The sequence below is a fragment of the Acinonyx jubatus genome, chromosome B3, assembly GCF_027475565.1.
Source record: "Acinonyx jubatus isolate Ajub_Pintada_27869175 chromosome B3, VMU_Ajub_asm_v1.0, whole genome shotgun sequence".
Classification (NCBI taxonomy): Eukaryota; Metazoa; Chordata; class Mammalia; order Carnivora; family Felidae; genus Acinonyx; species Acinonyx jubatus.
Genome location: NC_069386.1, coordinates 64,362,293 through 64,374,370, shown reverse-complemented (window position 1 = coordinate 64,374,370; position 12,078 = coordinate 64,362,293). Strand labels below are relative to the sequence as shown.

General features: G+C 39.2%; 1 long non-coding RNA gene across 1 annotated transcript in view; it reads right to left on the bottom strand.

The window, feature by feature from the left end:
* Window positions 1-12,078, bottom strand: part of LOC106985823 (uncharacterized) — a 66,383-nt gene that overhangs the window by 9,051 nt on the left and 45,254 nt on the right. Inside the window, exon 8 of the long non-coding RNA XR_008299237.1 lies at window positions 7,813-7,939. This is a non-coding gene — a long non-coding RNA (uncharacterized LOC106985823). The remainder of the gene's footprint in view (window positions 1-7,812; window positions 7,940-12,078) is intronic.

Here is a 12,078-nt window from a genome sequence, read left to right as displayed (position 1 = left end):
GGCCCAGTGTTTCTGTGGAAAAGCCGTATTTGCCTGTCCTGGAGCCTGGGCCTGAGGGCAGGCATCCGATTCGATACACCTCTGGGGGCCGGCCAGGGCGCTCTCCTGGAAGGACACTGGCAGGCGCCATCTTGACACGCTCCCTCTGCCGCGCTTGGGCGGATAGGTGCCGCCATCACGCTCTCCGTCTGCCAGGCTCCTGAGCGCCGGTATGTCCCGAAGGGGAGCTTCTATACGCGTCACAAGCCCAGTCTTGGTGCGTGCTGCCAAGCGGATGGCCTCTTCATCTGGCGCTGGTGGCCTGGGGGGCTTGCGTTCCTGGGTTCCACAGGACTAACATTCGTAGGAATAGTTTGTGGCAGGCTGCCACCCCCAGACCACTGCTCAAGCGGCCCACTGACATCCCTCCCTCCCGTCTTCCTGTGAAGAAGGTCTATTTGCTTGCCTTGGAGCTTGAGCCTGAGGGGCGGACTTCAGGCCTTCTGATGGAGGAGCTCTCCTGCTCTTGTGTGCTCAGGCAATGTGGACAGGTGCTTACGGTCTTGGCACCCTCCTCACTAGAGCTCTCTAGTATCTCACACACAGGCACTTACTCATTTGTCTGGAGCCCTGGTATTTGTGACTGCTGCCCAAGGGATACCTGTAAATCACCTGGCGCTGGTGGCCTTGGGAGTTTTTGCTTGCCCATAGGACTGTATATTTTTACACTCTTTAAAAGCTGCTGAGGGTCTAGCTTCCAATCAGCCTAAATCTAGGTACTGACTTGAGATTCTCCCCTTTGAGACCCTGACAGCCTTGGCACACTCTCAACTCCTGGGAGTCATTAAAAATAAAATAGGTTACCTGGACAATCGCACAATTTTGAGAGATAACCAAGAACCAAGGCACGATTGAATGAAAAGTTTCATCTCTTACAGGAGGCCCCTCCTTCAAGACTAGGAGAGACAGTTGTTTTATCAAACCCATAGAAAGGAACACAGAGTTAAGCAAATGAAGAAATAGAGGAATAAGTTCTAAACAAAAGAATAAACTAAAACCTTAGAAGAAGGCCTTCACGAAACACAGATAAGTTATTTACCTGATAAAGAGTTCAAAGTAATGGTCATAACAATGATCACTGAACTCAGCAGAAGAATGGATGAAGAGTGAGGACGTCAAAGAAGAGATCGAAAACATAAGAAGTACCAAAGAGCTGAAGAATACAATAAATGAATTGAAAAATATCCCATGCTCTTTAAGTTTCCAGTTATAAGAATGACTTACAAGGTCATTTGCTAGTGAAAAATTGTAATGTTTCTAAACATATTGCCATTTTTTTGGATCTCACATTTTCATTATTGTTTGGTGTCTGAAAAACTTAGCTTAAATCAATCTAACAATATTTTTCTAAGTACCAAAAGTAAGAGTAATCCTGAATAGGGACTGTATGAGACAGGTTTTGTTTTTGTTTTTGGTGTGTGTGTGTGTGTGTGTGTGTGTGTGTGTGTGTGTGTATACAACTATTTCATGAAACTAGTAGATATGAAACAGTCTGTAATAATATGGTATATGAGTAAGTGCCAGTATGTCTGGTAAAGGCAGTGAGTGCTGAAGTCAGGCCACAGAATAAAGTCAATGTTTTTGAATTCTTCATCACAGAAAAAGTTGACCTAGAGATGGGCCCTGTGAGTACATGCAACCTGATGTTTATAGCAGCATTACCAACAATAGCCAAACTATGGAAAGAGCCCAAATGTCCATTGACTGAAGAATAGATAAAGATGTAATTCATATATACAATGGAATATTCCTCGTTCATCAAAAAGAATGAAATCTTGCCATTTGCAATGATGTGCATGGAGCTAGAGTGTATTATGCTAAGTGAAATAAGTCCGTTAGAGAAAGGCAAATACCATATTATTTCACTCATATGTGGAATTTAAGACAAAAAACAGATGGACTTAGGGGGAAGAGAGAGAGAGAGAGAGAGAGAGAGAGAGAGAGAGAGAAAAACAAACCATAGGAGATTCTTAATGATAGAGAACAAACTGAAGGTTGATGGAGGGAGGTGGGTGGGGAGATGGGCTACATGAGTGATGGTTATTAAGGAGGGCACTTGTTATGATGAGCACTGGGTATTGTATGTAAGTGATGAACCACTGAATTCTACTCCTGAAATCAATATTGCACTGTATGTTAACTACCTAGAATTTAAACAAATTTTTTTAAAAAATGAGACGGGTCTTGAGTAACTAGTAAAATCTGGACATTCATAGAAAAGGAGCAAAAATGCTGATTTTATTAAGCAATGTCAGACAGCATGTGGAAAAAGTACAAAATGGGAAAGACTACCGAGATGAGTTTGCTGGTATTAGAAGCATAGTGAAGATTAGAGGGAAAGTGGAACAAGCAAAATGGCGCTAGCAAAATGTGCTCCAGCTCCGTGCTTTTCTAGTACAGAGTGCTCATGCACCATCTCATTAAAATTTGGATTGTGATTTAGCAGGCTTGGTGTGGGCCTGAGATACTGCATTTCCAGCAAGCTCCTAGGTGACATCAGTGCTACTGGTTTGCAGGTTCACTTTGAGTAGCAAGGGTCTAGAATGCATAAAAAGATTTCAAATTTGATATGATGGACAACAAAGTTTGGAAGACCAGAGAGGGGAAAATGCAGGCAGATTATGAAACTAACGAAAACAACAACAACCATAATCACCACTTATCGAATTTTTACATAAATCATCTCCAATTCATTTACTAGTCAGTTAACAGAAGCAACCACAAAGGAGTCAAGAATATCAATGTAAAAAACAGGGTTGAAGAGAGAGAGACAAGGACTTTATTAAGGCAAGATAAGTCAGAGAGGACCAAGAAAGTAATGAAGACGCAACACACAGTGGCATGCTCTGGGGTTTGCTTTGGAATACCATATCAATATTAAAGTGTGGATGGCACGAGGTTGCCTTGATGGTCTGGAGTGGCTTTCAAGCAATCAAACAGACCTCCACCTGAGTTTGCAATGTCTTCCTTTATATACGTTTTTTTAAAAACCAAAAACATGTTGGATTCATAAAGAAAAGTGCTGAGGTTATGTTCTGTTTGCCTGTCTTAGCCTCCCTTTCCTAGTGACTCGTTTGCTGCTGGTTTGTAATTACCTGGTATAGCAGTCTGAGTTCACATAGGGACCAGAGACTGTAAAGAATATCGTGGGATGTACATTTGTTACCTGCAGACTGAGCACTGGAATTTCAGGCTCTTGCTTTAAAAGGCAGAATACTTTGGAGTTTGTAGATAGTATAAGAAATGTGTAGACATTTGAATAGTAAAAATGACGAAAAACCTCTCCTAGGTCTGGTTTTGATGAGTAACTTAGCAGCTCCTTAGAAGGTTAAGAGGGTGGAGCTGGCCACCCTACTCTTTATGAAGTCAAGGGAAATGCCAGTAGTAGAGCCATCTCAGGACAGATGGATGACCTCGCTGTCAACGCTATTCAGAGGTCAGTATCCTTGGGGAAGAGGACCTAAGGCCAGATGCCTGTAGAATATGCTCTCTGCCTCTGCTTAGCTTTCTATTGCCAAAGTATGAATTTTCAATATGTGTTTATACAGCTGCTCAAATCAAGCTTCTAGAAAATAGACACTCTAGGTAGGAAAACTCGCCTTTCAAAATTAGGAAAATATTCAGAAGTTAGCCACAGCATGTATGTTCTGCTCATCTTTAAACACTGTCCATGTCAGATGCCTAAAACTTTCAGATAAAGAGGTATGCAGGACAATGAGAAATGTATTTATCTTTTTATTTGTGTTTAAACAATTAGAAATAATTTTTATGCACTGTTATCACAAAGTTATATTATCACCTTAGAAACTATAAAATACCAATAAGTAGAAGAGGAAGTTACCACCCATAGTACCACAACTTAGTTGACAGTTTGGTGTGTGTTTTCTCCAATCTCTCTTCTGTGCATATTTTATTTGTTGTTTGACATAGTCCATATTAATTGGAATCCTGCTTTTGGAAGTTAACATTATACCAATTCTTCACGTAACAGAAGAAGCCTTCTAGGGGCTTTTCTGATGTTGAAATTATCAAGCAGTTCATCCTTGGAAGGTTAAGAGGATTAAAATAAATGGATAGTTCTCTTAAGTAGAATGCACATCTAGAAAACAGCTTTTTCTTTATCGTTAAGAGTGTGTAAATGTAGTTTAAAAACTTTATAGCATTAATCTCTACTACTATAAGACCTTTAGAAAGGGGTTGTATTGTGAGGAGGTAAGATTTTTTTTTCTTACTGAATATCAGAATTTGTTTAGGAACCCATCTACAAAATTCCAGTTAATAAAGTTAAGTCCAGGGTTTGGTGCAAATAAAAGGACCTGGGGTGATTTCTTTTTCCTCACTGACTGCCACCATGACCTTAAATTTTCTTTTTAAATTTGAACTATGCCTTATTAAAGTGAACTTCACATAAAATAAAATGCACTCACTTTATACATACAGCTTGATGAATTTTGACAAATTTCTACACTCACACAACCACTACCACAATCAAGATTTAGAACAGTACCATCCCTCCAAAAAGATCTCTTGTGCTGCTTTCCAGCCCTTCTCTTCCCACCCCCAGCCCTAGGCACCCCCCAGTCTATTTGCTAATCTGTAGATTAGATTTGCCTGTTCCAGAATTTTATATCAATGGAATCATATAGTAAATGTTCCATTGCATTTCTTTCGCTCAGTAAAATATTTTCGAGATCCATTTGTGTTGCTGTATGTATCAATGTATTCTCTTCTATTTCTAAGTAGTGTTCCCTTGTTTATGGGGGTTTCACAGTTTGTTTATCCATTCACGGGTTTGGGGACATTTAGATTGTTTCCAGAAACATTCATGTATAGCTTTCTGTAAGAATGCAAGCTTCCGTTTCTCTTGGATTTCTCTTAGGAACAGAACTGCTGTGTCTTATGATAAGTATGTTTAGCTTTGTAGGAAACTGCCAAACTGTTTTCCAAAGCAGCTGTATTATTTTGCATTTCCAGCAACAATGTATCAGAGTTCCAGTTGTTCTGATTTTTCATCACCACTCAGTGCTGTCAGACACCTTAAGGGAATGAAGTGACATCTCAATGTAGTTTTAACTTGCATTTCCCTAATGACTGGTGATGTTGAGCACCTTCTCATCTTTTGTTTGACCATTTATATATTTTCATTGGGGAAGTGTCTTTTCAAATATTTTGCTCATTTTTTTAAAAAATAGGCTGTTTGCTTGCCAGAGCTTCTTAAAAATAGCTTTACTGAGGTGTAATTAACCTAAATAACTGCCCATATTTAAGGGTATAAAGTGGCAAGTTTTGAAATATGTATACAAATGAAACAATCACTACCGTCAAAATAGTGAAAATACCCATCACTCTATTACTTCATGCTTTCTTGCTTCAACTCCATGACCCCACCTCTGCCCCTTAACCACTGGCATCCCCAACCAACCACTGATATGCTTTCTAAATTTCAAGAACTCTTCCTTTTGTTATTTTCGTGGTTGCTTTTGTTTATAATATGTATCTTTAATCACAGCCTACCTTCAAGTGGTATCCTACTACCCAGAGTAGATGAGCTTTTTGATAGTGTACTTGTATTTCTTCTCTCCCTTGACATTATGCTATAACCACAAGTTTTATGTGTATGATGGGTTATAAACTCCACAATATAACGTTATGAGTTTTGTTTAAAAATCAATTATATTTTATTTATACCCCTTTGAATTTTTAGTGGGTTTTAAATATTCATCTTTAATTAGTAACTGTCTACCTTCAAATATTCTATTACTTCCTGTGTAGTAAAAGAAACTTACAACTGTATACTCCAAATGCTTCTCGCTCCTATCTTCTGTTCTAATTTTTCATCTCTCATATTTTTGATTTGATGCGTTTTATCATTTTTGGAAAATTCTTGGCCATTGTATGTTCAAATATGTCGTCTAATTTTTTCTTTCTTCTCTAGGATTCAAAAATACAAACTTTAGACCGGTCATTCTTGGATACTCTTTCTGTTCTGTTTTGATTTCACTCCTTTTTATTTGTGTGCTTTGATTTATGAAATTTCTATTGTCCTATTTTATTTTTTTTTAAGTTTATTTATTTTGAGCGGGAGAGCGTGTGCATGGGTGGGGGAGGGGCAGAGAGTGAGGGAGAGGGAGAATCCCAAACAGATTCCAGACTGCGAGGCCAGAGCCCAATGCGAGGCCCCATCTCACAAAACGTGAGCTTATTGATATAAATAACTGCACACCTTTATGGGTATAATCGGTAAATTTTGAAATATGTATACAAATGAAACTATCACTGCAAAATAGCGAACATATCCATCCCTCTATCACTTCATGATTTTTGCCTGAACTCCATGCCCTGAACTAAAATCCAGAGTTAGATGCTTAAATGACTGAGCCACCCAGGCACCCCTCTATTATCCTCTTTTCAAGTTTACTGATTCTTTCCTTAGTTGTGTTGAGTCTACTTATGATCCTGTCAAAGGTATTCATCTTGTTACCATGCTTTTTATTTCTAGTATTTCATTATATTTTTCCATCTATTGGCTAAAATTCTCCTAATACGTTTTATCCATCTTTTAAACTAGACCTACTGACATATTAAGAGCACTTATTTTTAATTCCTTTTCTGATAGTTTTGATATCTGGTTCATCTTGGGTCTGGTTATGATTATTCTTTTGTCTCTTAACAGGAGATTTTTTTTTCTTATAAATGTTCACATTTATGTACAACAGTAAAGACTGAAGTAAACAGAAGTTATGTCCAGAAATGGGCAAGGTTTTTCTACTAGGTCATAAATGTTGGAGTGTGTATCCAAGTAGTCAGGAGTAAGCTGTTTTGTATTTGTGTGTTGTTGCTATGATCACCTTCTGTGCACAACCCATTGCAAATCTTTCTAGAATTACCTTATGTATATGGTATGGCTGGGTTGCTGGAGAGTTTTCATAACATCTCTTCTCCATCTTCTGCTCTTGTCCTTCTTTGTGCCTAAGAGGCAGTCTTGTCTCCATTTTCTTGGCTTTCTTACAATGGAAAACTGTGAGTGCTTCCAACTCAGTGTTTCTTGGCCTAGAGGTTGGAGCAAAGGTGATTCTGTGCATCCTAGCCCAGCTTTAGTTTTAGGCATGCCATCTGTGTTTTGATCTCAGTGGGGAGCTTTCTCAGTGACCCTCCTTCTTCTCCATGTGGCAGCCAAATTTTGCCATGGTGGGTGTTATGTGTGAGAAAATCCAGCCTCTCCCCAGCAATCGGGGATCACTCATGGTCTGGGTTTTCTCTCCCTTCTCCAGGAATATAGGAATTTTTCTATGCATCTGTGCCCTAAAAGCAAGAGGTGTTTTTTTTTCTTTTGTTCTTTTTTTTTTTTTAAAGCAGTCTCCATTCCCAGTGCATGGCCCAACATGAATCTTGAGCTCACAACCCTGAGACCAAGACCTGAGCTGAGATCAAGAGTCAGACAGATGCTTAACCAAATGAGCCACCCAGGTTCCCCTGGAAGCACCAGGCTTTCTGCCCTTTGCCCATTGGACTAAGAGTTTTATTCCACAGGGGGAGAAGGCTCTGGTGGGGCTTTGGGATTTTTCCATAGCAGTGCCTATACTACTGAGGAAGGATTTCTCTGGTCTCTTGTCCTGCCCAGTCTTTTTCCTTGGTGAGCTGTGAACGTTGGTAGAAAAGAACCTGCAAGAGGAACCCCCTTGAGTCAGCAGTTCTTAGGGACTTTATGTGCTCTTGCTACTTTACAGTGAGCCCTTAAAATTTGTTAAAAATTTTAGATGAAATCTTACTTACATGGTGCTCAGCATCTCTTCCCCACATATTCTCTTAGAACTGAGCCAGAGATCACTTCCTTTCTCTTTGGAGGGACCTGTCTCTTCTTATATTTCAGGTTACTTGGTTGCTTTGTGATGTTAGTTCTCTGCTGGATACAAGAAAAGTGATTATTTTTTGGCTTATATGGCTTTGTTATTATTGCTGGGTGTGAACGACACTTTCAAAACCCTCTTAATACACTCCCATAGATATATGACTTTAAAATATTAATAAAATATTTTGTGTTTGGGATACACTTGATATATTTTTCCTTTTCCTTTAGAAATAAAATATTTGATATGCATAGATAGTCCCCTGGTTTTATCCTCTGAGCTCCTCTGAAGCTTCTTTTTGAAAAAAAAAAAAAAAGGCTATGACATTCTAAAATATTTACTGTATGCATGATTTGGAAATGAGGAGACTTTTACTAGCCTGTATTCAACTAGCTATGGCAAGCTGGAAACATCTGGGAAATTACTAGAAGAGTAATTTATAGGCACAGAAACAATAGACTTTTGAGCCTACTAGTATTTTTTGCCTGCAAAAGTCTGAGCATTGAAATCCTGCTTTAAAATTTAATACAAATTGTGTCTTTGTGAATGCCGTGGCAATACACACACACACACACACACAAATATATATATATATATATACACATATATATATATACATATATATATATATACATATATATATACATATATATATATATACACATATATATATATATATATATATCTTAAGCTACCCTTGAAAACAAAGATGTTTACCAATGACTTTAGTGAGGTAAATCCTATGTAAATAGTTCAAGAAATAAAATTACTATGATGAATGACTTACACTTAAGAAGTAGCCATGGTAGATATGCTATATATTAACTTTTTAGTAAGTGGGATTGCTCTGAACAGTTTAAATTTGTTAGTCCTCTGATGGTGATGTGCTTGGAAAACGATTTTCTCTAATATTAGCAATTTATTCTGTTACATTATATAAGAAGTATTTTTATTATTTTTAACTACAGTAGGCCAACAGGATATTGTATAAATTATTTAATAAGATTATCTGGCAGATCTTTAGCATAATATGACCAATGTACATTTATCCTCCCTTTGCAGAAAAATAATGGGTTGATTAGTTTTGACAGTTTGACTTCTCATGTGAAGTTTTGAAGATGAAGCATTACATACATTATTTTAATCCTTTTCTAGAAGTTTATCATTGATGTAGAATAATACAAGATGATGCAAATCACAGGGGAAATAAGATATGAGTTAATATAAATACATGTGTGATGGAAATATTAACTTCCAGGAATTGAAAGGGTATTCTTATTGGCATGAGAACACTTCATTTTTCCATTTTGTGGCTTTTAAACCATGAGGAACTCATAGTAAGGGAATTACCAATTTAAAAATTGGTTTGTAAAAAATAAAAAATAAAAATTGGTTTGTAGATTTTATTAATCTTGCTCTTTTTGAGGCTGCCATTAATTATTGTTAAATATTTGAATAAATTGTATTTATCATAAATTAGACTCAAGGCCTAATTATGCATTCCCATGAAGGATGCAATTAAAAATGTGAAAGGAAACAAAAACAACAGCTTAATAAAATCAGCAGAACTAATTTGCATTTCTGAGTGGATAAATAGACATTAGAAAAGGGAAAATTTTCTTTGTGATCAGATCAAAGTGAAAAAAATCAAAATTCCCTTTACAAGTGCAAAAAAGTATAATTTTCACTTAGGGCATTTCTGCAGAATTCAGAGTCTATATATCAGACATGTGTCTATAGCCACAATTCTTATCTGGGAGTGGACTGTGATATGATTCAATGGGCAAAATATTTATAGAATAACAAAAATGAAGTTGTCTCCTGTGTATCAAATGTCAGCAGTATCCCCTAATCATTGTGATAACCAAAAACAAGCAAACAAACAAAAAAACCATTCCACAAATTTGCAACGTAACCTTTGGAAGCAATACTGCTCGCTGAGATCCATAGGCTTACCGTCACGAGGCCAAAGAACTGGCAATGGCCAATATCTTCACATTTTTGAACTTGAAAAATAGATATACTAGTAGTGACTGACTTAGCAGAACTTGGAAAGCTGACCTGAAGCCGGCAGGCAGGAAAATTGATAAATCATTACATAAACAATAAATATAAAGACACAAGAATTTGTGACCATATGTCAATGTAGGGCTGAAAGCAAGATGATACACACATCTGTTTTAAGACTGGAGGCGCTGACTGAAAAACATAAGTGAGTATCTCCACCTGAACAAGACATCTCATTTCTAACTCTTGATTCCATTTGGTTTCCAAAATCCTAGCAGCCGGTACTGTACCCTCTGGTCAATGACTTACAGGATTCTTCTCAGGGACTCTCAAGAGCCTACAAAGAGCTAAAGCTAATGGGGTTTACCTGGTAAAGCAAATCAGTCAGATGATGATTCAGTAAAACTCTGCTTCAGTCTTACAAGCAAACCCTGTTCTGAAGCTCAGATCTTCAAATCAATTTATACACCCCATGCTTAGAGATGAGTGTGAAATCAAGCACCACACGACATTTGAGGAAAGCCTTCCATGCCAAAGCTGGAGACGCAAATAAACAAACTAAAAAAAGCAACCTGGGGGGGGGGGTGGGGAAGAGAACTAAACTGGGGTAAGAAGACTCTAAAGAATGATCACTTGTATCCCTTACAAAATAAAATACTGCATTCCTCAAGTACATAACAGGTTGCTATAGAAAGGAAGACCAGAGACAAAAAGAGTTAATGAAAAGTAATAAAGTAAGAAGATAAGTTAAAAAGTTAGAAGAGTTTTTTAGGAAGAGGGAAGATGGTGGCATAGGAGGATGCTGGGCTCACCGCTTCCTGCTGACCACTTAGATTCCACCCACATCTGCCTAAATAACCCAGAAAACCACCACAAGACTAGCAGAATGGACTCTCCGGAGCCAAGCATACACAAAAGGCCCACGGAAGAGGGTAGGAAGGGTGGAGAGGTGGTCCGAGCTACATGGACTGGAGGAGGGAGCCAGGGTGGTGGAGGGGCAGCCCTCCCAGCAAGGCAGAGCCCCCGAGTCTGGCTTGCAAAAGCAGAGGGGCTGGTTGGAGTGAGTTCTGACAGCCAGTGGGACTTAACATGTGGAATATTATAAGTCAACAGCTCTGCTCGGAGAGCACGAGGGCTAGAGGACAATGGAAGGGAGAGGTGTTGAGCCCTGGAGGACAGAGCTCAGCTCGGCGGGGAACAAAGGTGCTGGGAAGCGCCATCTCCCTCTCCCATCCCCCAGCCAAAATCCCAAAGGGAACCATTTCCCCTCAGGGAACTTGCTTGCACCAAAGCTGTGCTTCTGTGGATCCATCCCTCTGACGGGTCTGCCTCCCTCCTGGTGCCAGTGCTGCAGGGCCCCACCCAAAGAAGACCACCAAAGGCAAAGCAAACTGAGTCTGCCCCTCCCGCCCCTGTGCACCTTGCAGATCCACCCCGGCTAATATGCCAGATCTCATCGAAGCGGCACCACAAGCCTGGCAGTGTGCAAGTAGCCCAGACAGGGGCCACATCACTCCACAGTGAGTCCTGCCCCTGGGAGAGGGGAAGATAAGGCACACACCAGTCTGACTGTGGCCCCAGCAGTGGGCTGGGGACAGACATCAGGTCTGACTGCGGCCCTGCCCACCAACGCAAGTTACTCCAGACAGCACAAAGGAAGAGCCCTGCAGTTCTTCGCCACTCCGGGGACTATCCAAAATGACGAAACGGAAGAATTCTCCTCAAAAGAAACTCCAAGAAGTAGCGACAGCTAATAAATTGATCAAAAACGATTTAAGCAATATAACAGAAAATGAATTTAAAATAGTAGTCATAAGATTAATCGCTGGGCTTGAAAAGAGTATACAGAACAGAGAATCTATTGCTACAGAGATCAAGGGACTAAGAAACAGAGGAGCTAAAAAATGCTGTAAATGAGCTGCAAAATAAAATGGAGGCGACCAAAGCTCAGATTGATGAGGCAGAGGAGAGAATAGGTGAATTAGAAGATAAAATTATAGAAAAAGAGGAAGCTGAGAAAAAGAGAGATAAAAAAATCCAGGAGTATGAGGGGAGAATTAGAGAACTAAGTGACACAATTAAATGTAATAATATATGCATAATTGGGATTCCAGAGGAGGAAGAGAGAGAGAAAGGTGCTGAAGGTGTACTTGAAGAAATCATAGCTGAGAACTTCCCTGATCTG